Here is a 14,799-nt window from a genome sequence, read left to right as displayed (position 1 = left end):
AGTTTCAATCATCTCTTGTGTGGATTTTGTTCAAAACCCATCTTCTCTTTTTAGATTTTGAATACACTCCTTTTTATTTATAACTTTCTTAAAAAAGTACCGTGTGCATTTTTCACCTTCCTCAATTTCCTGCTCCCTGCTTCTTACAAAAATTCCTTTACTCTTTATTTCTGCTAAAACTGACATTTCCTTTTTGACATCTTTGATTTCTTCATTAAAGTTTATGCCACACTGATTTAGTTTAAAGTAGCGCTGTAAGCGTTTCTGTTGTCCCATCATACATCTATTCTCTTTCCTTTTTTTACGTTTACCTTGCTGTTTAAAAAAAGTCTGGGTCGTTTCCTTCACCATTTCCCACCATTGTGCATGTGTTTCGTAGAGGTCTTGAAGGGTCTGCCACTCTTTATAACATTCCCTGTACTGACTGACTATGATTTCATCCTCCAACAGGGAACAGTTGAGTTTCCACAGACCACGTCCTACCGTCACACCAGAAGGGGGTGAAAGGGTGCAGGAGAGCATAAGGTGGTTTGAAAAGAAAACAGGGGTTAATCTAACATCAGTGGGTGGGCAATCTCTAGTAAAGAAATAATCGATGCGAGAGGCTCTGGTGCCATCATGACTAAACCAGGTGAAGCCCTCCTCTCTGGGATGCATGGTTTTAAAACAGTCAGTAAGCTTAAAATCCCTGCATATGCCCTGAAGTAAAATCGAAGTCTTATCCACTTTAAAATCTCCCCCTGCTCTTTTTCTATCTTTCCTGCTCAAGATACAGTTAAAATCCTGCTACAACTAAAGGTACTTGCCCTAGCATGTAAAGCTGTATATCTTCTAAAAGGTCATACCTGTCATTTTTCCATTGAAACCATAAATATTTAAGAGGTTAAAGTCTTGCCCCATAAAATTCAAGTGTGCTAAAAGTGCCCGTCCGTCTCTCACCACTGTGCTACCTTTCACCAGAACATGCGGATTTTTAATTAGAATGGCCACACCATCATTTTTATTTTGATTTGAACCACTCCATATCGATAAATGGGGCCACATTTCCTCCCATTGTCTATGGTTTTTTAAAAAAGGTAGTCCACATTCTTGTATTAAAAACACATCTGATTTTATGGAGTCTAAGAAGGATAAAATACTCTGGGCTCTTGTCTTTGATTTCACACTTCTCACATTTAGTGTTGAGAAGGTGAGAACCATTAAAAGGATAAAGGAAAGTAGGTATGTCATTTTCGTTTTTCTAAGTTATCAAAACAAATTACACACTCAGGTTATTTCTTGGGAAACTAGCTCTTCCTTCATTTCTTTAGGTGAAAAGTGAGTAGGGTGATCTATATTTCCTTTTCGGACTCTCGGTGTTACCCGTTTGGGAGTAATTATGGCTGGACATTCACACCTACTTGCAGCCGAACACCACCTCTCCCGCTTTTGATGATGTATGGACCGGCATTCTTACCTTTTCTAACACATTTTCCAGCAATTATGGTCGGACATTCACACCTACTCACAGCCGAACAACTCCGCTACCGCATTTGATGGTGTATAGTCAGGCATTCTCACCCTTTCTCATCAGCTTTTTGCAAATTATGATCTGACATTCACACCTACTTGCAGTCGAACAGCTCTGCTCCCGCTTTTGATTATGTTTGGTTAGATATTCGAAACTTTTCTTAACTGCTTTTTACAAACTTTGGTTGGATGTTCACACCTTCTTGCAGCCGAACACCTCCGCTTCTGCTTTTGATAGTGTATATTAGGGCATACGAACCTTTTCTTACCCGCTTTTTACAAACCATGGTCGGACTTTCACACCATCTCTTAGCTGAACAACTCCGCTCCCTCTTTTGATTGTGTACAGTCGGGTATTTCAACCTTTTCTTACCCGGTTTTTACCAACTATGGTTTGGACATTCACACCTTCTTACAGCGGAACACCTCCGCTCCCTCTTTTGATGGTGTATGTTCGGGCATTCGGACCTTGTCTTACCCGCTTTTTACAAACTTTAGTCGAACATTCACACCTTTTTGCAGCTGAACACCACCTCTCCCGCTTTTGATGATGTATGTTCCGGCATTCTTACCTTTTCTAACACATTTTTCAGCAATTATGGTCGGACATTCACGCCTTTTTACAGGTTTAGCAGCTGGTTGTCTGGTTTTTGTTTCTATTTTTGTTCTGTTTCCTCTTCTTTCCTCTTCTTCTTTCCTTGTCCCCTGGTCCGGTTCAGTTCAGTTCATGTCATATATTGTAAACAGAAATAAATAAATGGGCATCAAGGGGAGCTTTACATTTATAAAACTTCCCTTGGCAAAACAAATCTGTTTGGCATCAAAGGTATTCAGACTACAATTCTTCTGACATAATGCTGAACAGGACAAGGGGAAAAAAAGTAAAGAAGACAGTTCTGCCGAAAGCCAGGGACTAGACCTGTTCTAAGTTCTATACTTTTTAAAAGGGGCGTGTTTAGCAACTATGGAATTAGAAGATTTACAAAAATGGTCAAGTGCTAGATCTTCATCTGGGATTTTAACAGTGTCATATAACTATTCAACAGATCAGTTAAAAAAAAGCCTGCTCATGGAGATGTTTCAGGATCTGGATACCAAGCGTGGACCTAATGTTTTCATTTTTGCAATTCTGATACAGGCTATTGAGCAGTGATAACTAACACCAAGTTCAGATACTGCGGATTTTCTACCTTTGATTTGTTAAGATTGAGCCAATCAGGGACAACCTTGAAGGATCTCTTTGGTTTTGTAGGATCAGTAATTACCTGAGAAAGGTTGATATTGGTACACACCTTTTTTAAATGATCAGAGGCAGAGTTCAACTTGTTTAAATTAAAATTGCCACACAGAGATTGGGTTTAGGCCACATGCACACAGAATGACATCAACAAATATAAGAAATATTAAACATTTACACATAGATTTTTGAATATATGTAGAGGAATGATACTTTAAAATTCGTTGACAAAACTGTAAAAGAGAATGCACACTTGACACAGGATTTTACTGCTTTAGAGTTAAAAAAAATGCCTAACAGGTTTTAAGAGAAGTCGAGCTCCGGGTTTAGACGGGCTTCCTGCAGAATTCTATCTGACCTTTTGGGACCTTTTATCATCAGACATTTTAGATGTTTTTAAAGATTTTGAAAAACTCGACCGACTGCCTGACAGTTTTAGAGTGGGAATAGTGACTCTACTTTATAAAAAAAATGATAAGACTGACCTAAAGAATTGGAGGCCCATCACACTTTTAAACTTTGACTGTAAACTTTTTAGCAAGGTTTTAGCGACACGGATGTCCTCTGTTTTAGAGGAGGTAATTCACCCAGACCAGGCTTGTGCAATCTCAGGGACACAACTCACTGACAGCCTCGTACTGATTCGAGACATCATTGATTACGATAGAGAAAGAAACACCCGGCTTGTCATCTTAAATTTAGACTTTGAAAAAGCTTTTCATCAGGTCTCGCAAAGCAGTTTTAACATAGTTTGAGTGAAGGAATTCATTTTATAGATAAAATCCCAAGAGTCTGCTGAGAAAAGAGAGTGAATACGAAGTAGACTTTAACACGGCTCTGGGAGCAATCCGAGTGCGGGCTAACCGGGAGAATTGCTTGAAAGAAACGCGACACCGAATGAGCGGTCAGAAAAAAGCCTCAATACGGTGTTCCCATGGTGTTTTTGTTGCTGCCTTGTCTTTTGCACAGAGTAAAAGACAAGGCAGCCATCGAATAGGGCCCGATTGTTCCTACTTGGTCAGCCGAGGAGCAAGGGGGGGGAGCAAGCGTCTCCACCAAGCAAAGCTCACCATGGGGAAGGTGGCTATGCCAACTAGCCTGATGCCCTGCTCCTGCAGTGACGGATAATCGTACTCTGGTTTCTCTTCATAACGTACAAGTCTTTCGCCTTTTACTAAAGACTTCCGTGGAGAGCAGCACTAATGAGTTGTTTCTATTTTTGGCAGGCTTTACCTTTGCGGGTGAAGCCCTTTTTGTCTGTGCAAAAGAAATCTTGTTACTGTGCAGAGTGACTTCTCTGAGTAGAGTCGCCTTACTTGTTGAGACTGTGCCGATGTTCGAAGCTGGAGTGCAAAGTTGTTGCTTGAATGGTGCTTGCTGGAGCGTGCGGGAGTGCAAATTTATACCATTTGAAAGGGCTGAAGAGTGCTCAGTGCAGCGGGTGGGCGGAGGTGCAAAGTGACACTCTGGCCACCTATGGCCATAAAAAGAACACCGCTACAAGTGCGCATTGTGCCAGGAAGGGCCCTCGGACGTGAACCAGTGGACAGTTATCGCTTCTCGGTCTTTTAGCTCAGATCAAGTGTAATATCTGTTCTTATCAGTTTAATTTCTGATATGTCCTCTATACGAGGACTACATATTAAATGGATTTTTAGCAATAGGAGTTGAAAAAGGAGCTTGCTCCGTTCACTCCAAACATCGACCCAGTACTGCAGTGCCGCTGGGAACGGTGCGCTCTTCTCTGCTCTAGTGAAAAAGCAAACAGCGGTGCAGGATGGAAGTTTCTTTTAGTCTGCTGAGAAGAGAGTGTGAATGCGAAGTAGACTTTAACACGGCTCTGGGAGCAAGCCGAGTGCGGGCTAACCGGGAGAATTGCTTGAAAGAAACACGACACCGAATGAGCGGTCAGAAAAAAGCCTCAATACGGTGTTCCCATGGTGTTTTTGTTGCTGCCTTGTCTTTTGCACAGAGTAAAAGACAAGGCAGCCATCGAATAGGTTTTGTCAACGAATTTTAAAATTTCTGCCGATGTTTCCAAGTGCACTGGTTTCTCTTTGTACATGTTACTATAAAAGGTATGTACAGTTTCAATCATCTCTTGTGTGGATTTTGTTCAAAACCCATCTTCTCTTTTTAGATTTTGAATACACTCCTTTTTATTTATAACTTTCTTAAAAAAGTACCGTGTGCATTTTTCACCTTCCTCAATTTCCTGCTCCCTGCTTCTTACAAAAATTCCTTTACTCTTTATTTCTGCTAAAACTGACATTTCCTTTTTGACATCTTTGATTTCTTCATTAAAGTTTATGCCACACTGATTTAGTTTAAAGTAGCGCTGTAAGCGTTTCTGTTGTCCCATCATACATCTATTCTCTTTCCTTTTTTTACGTTTACCTTGCTGTTTAAAAAAAGTCTGGGTCGTTTCCTTCACCATTTCCCACCATTGTGCATGTGTTTCGTAGAGGTCTTGAAGGGTCTGCCACTCTTTATAACATTCCCTGTACTGACTGACTATGATTTCATCCTCCAACAGGGAACAGTTGAGTTTCCACAGACCACGTCCTACCGTCACACCAGAAGGGGGTGAAAGGGTGCAGGAGAGCATAAGGTGGTTTGAAAAGAAAACAGGGGTTAATCTAACATCAGTGGGTGGGCAATCTCTAGTAAAGAAATAATCGATGCGAGAGGCTCTGGTGCCATCATGACTAAACCAGGTGAAGCCCTCCTCTCTGGGATGCATGGTTTTAAAACAGTCAGTAAGCTTAAAATCCCTGCATATGCCCTGAAGTAAAATCGAAGTCTTATCCACTTTAAAATCTCCCCCTGCTCTTTTTCTATCTTTCCTGCTCAAGATACAGTTAAAATCCTGCTACAACTAAAGGTACTTGCCCTAGCATGTAAAGCTGTATATCTTCTAAAAGGTCATACCTGTCATTTTTCCATTGAAACCATAAATATTTAAGAGGTTAAAGTCTTGCCCCATAAAATTCAAGTGTGCTAAAAGTGCCCGTCCGTCTCTCACCACTGTGCTACCTTTCACCAGAACATGCGGATTTTTAATTAGAATGGCCATACCATCATTTTTATTTTGATTTGAACCACTCCATATCGATAAATGGGGCCACATTTCCTCCCATTGTCTATGGTTTTTTAAAAAAGGTAGTCCACATTCTTGTATTAAAAACACATCTGATTTTATGGAGTCTAAGAAGGATAAAATACTCTGGGCTCTTGTCTTTGATTTCACACTTCTCACATTTAGTGTTGAGAAGGTGAGAACCATTAAAAGGATAAAGGAAAGTAGGTATGTCATTTTCGTTTTTCTAAGTTATCAAAACAAATTACACACTCAGGTTATTTCTTGGGAAACTAGCTCTTCCTTCATTTCTTTAGGTGAAAAGTGAGTAGGGTGATCTATATTTCCTTTTCGGACTCTCGGTGTTACCCGTTTGGGAGTAATTATGGCTGGACATTCACACCTACTTGCAGCCGAACACCACCTCTCCCGCTTTTGATGATGTATGGACCGGCATTCTTACCTTTTCTAACACATTTTCCAGCAATTATGGTCGGACATTCACACCTACTCACAGCCGAACAACTCCGCTACCGCATTTGATGGTGTATAGTCAGGCATTCTCACCCTTTCTCATCAGCTTTTTGCAAATTATGATCTGACATTCACACCTACTTGCAGTCGAACAGCTCTGCTCCCGCTTTTGATTATGTTTGGTTAGATATTCGAAACTTTTCTTAACTGCTTTTTACAAACTTTGGTTGGACGTTCACACCTTCTTGCAGCCGAACACCTCCGCTTCTGCTTTTGATAGTGTATATTAGGGCATACGAACCTTTTCTTACCCGCTTTTTACAAACCATGGTCGGACTTTCACACCATCTCTTAGCTGAACAACTCCGCTCCCTCTTTTGATTGTGTACAGTCGGGTATTTCAACCTTTTCTTACCCGGTTTTTACCAACTATGGTTTGGACATTCACACCTTCTTACAGCGGAACACCTCCGCTCCCTCTTTTGATGGTGTATGTTCGGGCATTCGGACCTTGTCTTACCCGCTTTTTACAAACTTTAGTCGAACATTCACACCTTTTTGCAGCTGAACACCACCTCTCCCGCTTTTGATGATGTATGTTCCGGCATTCTTACCTTTTCTAACACATTTTTCAGCAATTATGGTCGGACATTCACGCCTACTCAGAGCCGAACACCTCTGCTCCCGCATTTGATGGTGTATAGTCAGGCATTCTCACCTTTTCTCATCAGCTTTTTGCAAATTATGATCTGACATTCACACCTGCTTTTGATAATGTATGGTTGGGCATTCGCACCTTTTTTTACCCATTTTTCAGGAATTATGGGTGGACATTCACACCTTCTTGCAGCTGAACACCTCCTCTCCCGCTTATGATCATGTGCGGTTTGATATTCGAAAATTTTCATTCCTGTTTTAAAGCAATTATTGATGGACATTCAAACCTTCTTGTAGCCGAAAACATCCACTCCTGCTTTTGATGATGTATGGTTGGGCATTCGGACCCTTTTTTTACCCATTTTTCAGGAATTATGGGTAGACATTCAGAACTTCTTGCAGCCGAAAACCTCCGCTCACTCTTTTGATCATACATTGTCAGGCATTCACACCTTGTCTTATCCGCTTTTTACAAACTTTAGTCGGACATTCACACCTTCTTGCAGCTGAACCACCTCCGCTCCCTGTTTTGATCATGTATGGTCTGGCAATACTACCTTTTCTTACCCGTTTGTGAGTAATTATGGCTGGACATTCACACCTACTTGCAGCCGAACACCACCTTTCTCGCTTTTGATGATGTATGGACCGGCATTCTTACCTTTTCTAACACATTTTTCAGCAATTATGGTCGGACATTCACACCTACTCAGAGCCGAACACCTCCGTTCCCGCATTTGATGGTGTATAGTCAGGCATTCATACCTTTTCTTACCCGCTTTTTACAAACCATTTTTCAGTAATTATGGGTGGACATTCACACCTTCTTGCAGCTGAACACCTCCTCTCCCGCTTATGATCATGTGCGGTTTGATATTAGAAAATTTTCTTTCATGTTTTCTAGCAATTATTGATGGACATTCAGACCTTCTTGCAGCTGAACACCTCCGCTCCCTCTTTTGATCATACATTGTCGGGCATTCGCACCTTTTCTTACCCGCTTTTTACAAACCCTGGTCGGACTTTCACACCTTTTAGTAGCCGAACAACTCCGCTCCCGCTATTGATTGTGTACAGTCGGGTATTTTAACCTTTTCTTACCCGCTTTTTACCAACTATGGTCGGACATTCACACCTTCTTACAGCGGAACCCCTCCGCTCCCTCTTTTGATGGTGTATGTTCGGGCATTCAAACCTTTTCTTACCCGCTTTTTACAAACTATGGTCGGATATTCAAACCTTCTTGTAGCCGAACACATCCACTCCTGGTTTTGATGATGTATGGTTGGGCATTCGAACCTACTTGTTGCCCGCTTTTCATTAATTATGGGTGGACATTCACACCTTGTCGCAGCCAAACACCTCCGCTCACTGTTTTGATCATGTATGGTTTGACATTCGCACCTTCTCTCACCCGCTTTCTACTATGGTCGGCCATTCACAGCTTCCTCTACACCATACTTGTATGGTGGGATATTCACACCCACTTGCATCCGAAGACCTCCGCCCCCACTTTTGTTGATATTTAGTCGGTCATTCGCACCTTACCCGCTTTTGGCAAACTATGGCCTTCTTGCAGCCAAACACCTCTGATCTCGCTTTTGATGATGTAAGGTTGGGCATTCAGACGTTGCTTCACCTGCTTTTCACCAAATATAGTCGGACATTCACACCTTCTTGCAGCCGAACACTTCCGCTCCACCTTTTAGTGTTCTATGGGGTATTCACACCTTTTTTTTCACCGCATTTTATAGATTATGGTTGGAAATTCTCACCCACTCTCATCCGAAGATCTCTCCTTCCGCTTTTGTTAATATATAGTCGGGCATTCGAACCTTTTCTTACCCGCTTTTTACAAATTATGGTCGAACAGTCACACCTACTTGCAGCCGAATACTTCCGCTCCACCTTTTAGTGATGTATGGTTGGCATTTGCACCTTTTCTTACCCTCTTTTTATACTGATAGCTGAAGATTAAGTTGTTCTTTCTCAAACTACAAAATTTTTTTAATTTTTGAAATTTGATTTGAAGTGGATAAATAAGGAGGACAAACAGTTTTAAGTCAGGCTGATAGAAGGAATTAATTTTATAGCAAAATCTGTATTTCGTCATATGTCGAGAGATGCTTATTGCTGAAGAAGTTCTTTCTCATTCTACAAAGTACAACGTTGTTTATTGTTGAAACTTGATTAGACATGAATAAATATGAAGGACAAAGCAGTCTTAACTTGGTTTGAGTTAAGGAATTTGTTTTATAGGAGAATCCGAATTTGTGCATAACTCGTGAAATAGAGCTTATTTTCGGATTCCTGAAGAATAAGTCTGGTTCTTTCTCATAATACAAAGTTTGTTGTTTATTGTTGAAACTTCATCAGAAATGAAGAAATAAGAACAAACCGTTTTAAGTCAGTTTGATAGAAGTATTTCATTTTATAGCAAAATCTGTATTCCTTCATATCTCCTCGAGAGAAGCTAATTGCTGAAAATTAGGTCTGGTTCTTTTTCATACTACAAAATACAGTGTTGTTTATTGTTGAAACTAGATTAGAAGTAGATAAATATGAAGGACAAAGCAGTTTGAACTTGGTTTGAGAGAAGGAATTAATTTTATTGCAAAATCCGAATTCATGCATAACTCGTCAAATAGATAGTGATGTGTCGTTCGTGAGCGATTCGTTCGATATAAACTAATTTTTTATATGACTCGGGAGTAACGAGTTGTCTCAGTGAGTGATTCGTTCATTTTCATGCAGTACCCTTCCTCACCACATGGCAGGCGGCAGCTTCATAAGCTCAGTCAGCAGGACAGGAAACAGTATTGATTCGTTCACGACTCAACTCCTCGGGAGACGGGTCCTCGCACAGGAAACAGTATTGATTCGTTCATGACTCAACTCCTCGGCTGACGGGTCCTTGCACAGGAAACAGTATTGATTTGTTTACGACTCAACTCCTTGGGTCTTCGTTCATTTGTCACGTTTCAAATTATACATTTCATTTGACAGGCTGAAGAGCAGTAGGCACAACGGTTCATTCACAAACCGGATCATTAATCTCAAAGACTATTCTACCATCAACAACTTGGAAGCCACAATCGACTCTATAGATGCAGAAAAAGCATTTGATGGAGTGAACTGGAAACTTTTATTCGCAGCATTAAACAAATTCGGGTTTGGGTCACACTTCATCAACTGGATAAGGATATTATATAGCTCCCCAAATGCAAGTGTCAGGACAAATGATCAAACTTCTCCAAGCTTCAGTCTGCAGAGAGGTACAAGACAAGGTTGCCCACTTTCTCCCTCACTTTTTGCTATTTTCATCAAACCTTTAGCAGCTTCTATCAGATAGAAATATTAAAGGCATCCAATCCCAAAATATTGAGCATAAAATAAGTCTTTATGCTGATGATGTATTACTTTTCCTTCAGAACTCACAGACGTCTCTCACTCACACGATCACACTCATAAATAAATTCTCAGCACTTTCTGACTACTCTATCAACTGGTCTAAGACCAAAGTTCTACCCATTAACTGCAGGGTCCAGAATATACCTGTGATCACTATACAGTCAGGAAATATTAGATATTTAGGCATAAACATTTCCTCCAGGCTCTCAGAGCTAACAAAGCTAAATTATGTGCAATTATTAAAGATAGAGATCTCTCTCGTTGGAAGTCCTCACCTATATCACTTATGGGGAGAGTTACAACCATTAAAATGATGATACTACCAAAAGTTAACTATTTAAGTTAACCATGAAGCGTTGTCCCTTTTTGTTTCTCTCTTTGTTCTTAAAATGCTGTTATGCATGTCTAAACCAATCCATTAAATTAGATCATTTTGGCAGTAAAGCGATCTACAATGTGCTTGGTTGCAAAGCTGCTCATCTGTGGTAAACAGCTCTTCAGAAAGGCATTCTTCAATTGATTTCACTAATTTTATGTAATAATTTTGTGATTTCCTACAAAACTACACTTCTTCTCCCATCTGTCTGAGTATTTAATATTGTCTGGGTCCCGTTAAAACATGTATTTTTCCCATCTAATTCCTTGTTTGCTTTAAAACAACTATTCCCCATTTGCTATCCCTTCAGTAGCCAACCAGTTTGTATGGAGTACACTGGAAAACTTGACTGATCAGTAAAACACTGCTTTTGTTGTCACCGCAAGGCTTCCCCCGTCGGTTGTTTCACTGAGACACTACTGAGTAACTATAACCCAACACAGTTTATACACATAACATTCATATACATACTAACAAACAAACAATTATTTATCGCAATTTTTTCATCTCTGTTTGAACGTACACCCAGGTAAATATTCCTGTAGTCTTCTCATACCGACTATGGACCCATTCATTGTTTAACTTCACTGTTTTGCAAATCCTAATTGAATATTACACATTGACATTGAACTTTACTGGATAAGCAGGTCTTCATTGCATTCAGCAGCCTATATGTGAGCATCTATGTGTAAGCTGTTCTTCTTTGCATTTATCAGCAACAAGCCATTCTTCATTGCACATGCATATGAAAATAGTAAAACAATTCCAATGCGTTAGCGAAACCTTCTATATCAGGAGTGTCCATCATGATGCTGGGAATAGAACCTCTTTCCCAGAATAGTTCAACCTTCATTACTCAACTGAGCATAACTCCGCAATGAGCACATTTCAAAGTATCATTCCTCTACATGTATTCAAAAATCCATGTGTAAATGTTTAATATTTCTTATATTTGTTGAGGTCATTCTGTGTGCATGTGGCCTAAACCCAATCTCTGTGTGGCAATTTTAATTTAAACAAGTTGAACTCTGCCTCTGATCATTTAAAAAAGGTGTGTACCAATATCAACCTTTCTCAGGTAATTACTGATCCTACTAAACCAAACTTAAGAGATCCTTCAAGGTTGTCCCTGATTGGCTCAATCTTAACACATCAAAGGTAGAAAATCCGCAGTATCTGAACTTGGTGTTAGTTATCACTGCTCAATAGCTTGTATCAGAATTGCAAAAATGAAAACATTAGGTCCACGGTTGGTATCCAGATCCTGAAACATCTCCATGAGCAGGCTTTTTTTTAACTGATCTGTTGAATAGTTCATGACACTGTTAAAATCCCAGATGAAGATCTAGCACTTGACCATTTTTGTAAATCTTCTAATTCTATAGTTGATAAACACGCCCCTTTTAAAAAGTATAGAACTTAGAACAGGTCTAGTCCCTGGCTTTCGGCAGAACTGTCTTCTTTACTTTTTTTTTTTTTCCCCTTGTCCTGTTCAGCATTATGGCAGCAGAATTGTAGTCTGAATACCTTTGATGCCAAACAGATTTGCTTTGCCAAGGGAAGTTTTATAAATGTAAAGCTCCCCTTGATGCCCATTTATTTATTTCTGTTTACAATATATGACATGTAATAGAACTGAACCGGACCGGGGGACAAGGAAAGAAGAAGAGGAAAGAAGAGGAAAGAGAACAAAAATAGAAACAAAAACCAGACAACCAGCTGCTACACCTGTAAAAAACAAAACAGACAACAATCCATGGCCTCTGAGGGGATTCAAGCCTTAGCGCCACCAGGAGCACCTGAAAGCAGACAAGCAGAGAAAAAACAAACACACAAACAAACAAAAACAAGCACAAGAAGCGGCAATCGCATACAACACAGCTGTGGATATAGATGACCTGAGACGACATGATAATACATCAACTGCTTAGCGACCATGCTACTGGACTAATGAATGTGTGTGTGTGTGTGCGAGAACATGCAACACCCATGGCACAGGACCTACATGATAACCGTGCTTAGTTATGAGTGTATAAGCGTACAGGGCCACAATCCACAGCCCCCCCAAACAATCAGAAGCAGGCAGAGAGGGCCACAAGACCCAGGCCACCAGCAGCCCCCACAGAGCACAGAACCCAGGAAGCCCACCGCAGGGGCAACCATGCATTCACCCAGAAGACTGCAGAGGAATCCCCCGGAAAGAGCCCCCATAAGCATAGGGCAGAGGCCCTCCGGGAGCCTTTTCCTTCAGAACTCACAGACGTCTCTCACTCACACGATCACACTCATAAATAAATTCTCAGCACTTTCTGACTACTCTATCAACTGGTCTAAGACCAAAGTTCTGCCCATTAACTGCAGGGTCCAGAATATACCTGTGATCACTTTACAGTCAGGAAATATTAGATATTTAGGCATAAACATTTCCTCCAGGCTCTCAGAGCTAACAAAGCTAAATTATGTGCAATTATTAAAGAGAGTAGAGGACGATCTCTCTCGTTGGAAGTCCTCACCTATATCACTTATGGGGAGAGTTACAACCATTAAAATGATGATACTACCAAAAGTTAACTATTTGTTCTCAATGATCCCCATAAAACCATCTGCTACTTGGTTTAAGTCACTAGATTCATGCATCTCCAAATTTCTGTGGAAAAACAAACCACCACGTATTAGTTTAAAAACCCTATAGAAGACCAAGGACAGTGGTGGATTAGATTTACCTCATTTTCAGCACTATTCCTTAGCCAATAGGTTACAATATATATCAAAATGGTTTAAACCTTGTTGTTGTCACAGTTCCCAGAGACGTTGTAATTGTTGAGGATTCTATATTCACCCCCTCATTAGAGGCACGTGTTGCAGATTGATGACACTGAATCTTCTTCTCTGTTCATTGCTGGCATCATTCCCAGCATCGTAAGTGTTCGTGGCATTGTTAGCCTCTTCTTCTGGATCTTGATATCGAGCATCCTTTTGTATTTCTGGTTTGTCAGTCCTCTCTCTTCGTTCACCGGAGTCTTCGTCTCTTTGTCCTTGAGTTTGGTGATTTTTTCTTCTTTTGATGCCTTGAGACAGTGTGACAGGTGATACCACGTGGGAGATCCTTTAACTTGGACTGCTGTCCCTGTGCTGCGAAATGGCTGTGCTGCTCAAATGGTCTCTCCTTCATCATATACACAGTTATTTATACATCACCTTCCACCATGAAGCGTTGTCCCTTTTTGTTTCTCTCTTTGTTCTTAAAATGCTGTTATGCATGTCTAAACCAATCCATTAAATTAGATCATTTTGGCAGTAAAGCGATCTACAATGTGCTTGGTAGCAAAGCTGCTCATCTGTGGTAAACAGCTCTTCAGAAAGGCATTCTTCAATTGATTTCACTAATTTTATGTAATAATTTTGTGATTTCCTACAAAACTACACTTCTTCTCCCATCTGTCTGAGTATTTAATATTGTCTGGGTCCCGTTAAAACATGTATTTTTCCCATCTAATTCCTTGTTTGCTTTAAAACAAGTATTCCCCATTTTCTATCCCTTCAGTAGCCAACCAGTTTGTATGGAGTACACTGGAAAACTTGACTGATCAGTAAAACACTGCTTTTGTTGTCACCGCAAGGCTTCCCCCGTCGGTTGTTTCACTGAGACACCACTGAGTAACTATAACCCAACACAGTTTATACACATAACATTCATATACATACTAACAAACAAACAATTATTTATCGCAATTTTTTCATCTCTGTTTGAACGTACACCCAGGTAAATATTCCTGTAGTCTTCTCATACCGACTATGGACCCATTCATTGTTTAACTTCACTGTTTTGCAAATCCTAATTGAATATTACACATTGACATTGAACTTTACTGGATAAGCAGGTCTTCATTGCATTCAGCAGCCTATATGTGAGCATCTATGTGTAAGCTGTTCTTCTTTGCATTTATCAGCAACAAGCAATTCTTCATTGCACATGCATATGAAAATAGTAAAACAATTCCAATGCGTTAGCGAAACCTTCTATATCAGGAGTGTCCATTATGACGCTGGGAATAG

At 40.3% G+C, this 14,799-nt stretch overlaps 2 non-coding genes across 2 annotated transcripts; both read left to right on the top strand.

The window, feature by feature from the left end:
* The first annotated feature begins 3,876 nt into the window (after positions 1 to 3,876).
* LOC140285491 (U5 spliceosomal RNA) lies at positions 3,877 to 3,990 on the top strand. Its single transcript, XR_011910516.1, has one exon. It is a non-coding gene; the product is annotated as a U5 spliceosomal RNA (small nuclear RNA).
* A 308-nt stretch (positions 3,991 to 4,298) lies between these two features.
* On the top strand, positions 4,299 to 4,489 carry LOC140285502 (U2 spliceosomal RNA). Its single transcript, XR_011910526.1, has one exon. It is a non-coding gene; the product is annotated as a U2 spliceosomal RNA (small nuclear RNA).
* The last annotated feature ends 10,310 nt before the right edge of the window (positions 4,490 to 14,799 follow it).

This window comes from Leuresthes tenuis, unplaced genomic scaffold (genome assembly GCF_036924035.1).
Source record: "Leuresthes tenuis unplaced genomic scaffold, fLeuTen1.0.hap1 SCAF_42, whole genome shotgun sequence".
Taxonomy (NCBI): Eukaryota; Metazoa; Chordata; class Actinopteri; order Atheriniformes; family Atherinopsidae; genus Leuresthes; species Leuresthes tenuis.
This window is presented reverse-complemented; position numbering and strand designations above follow the sequence as displayed.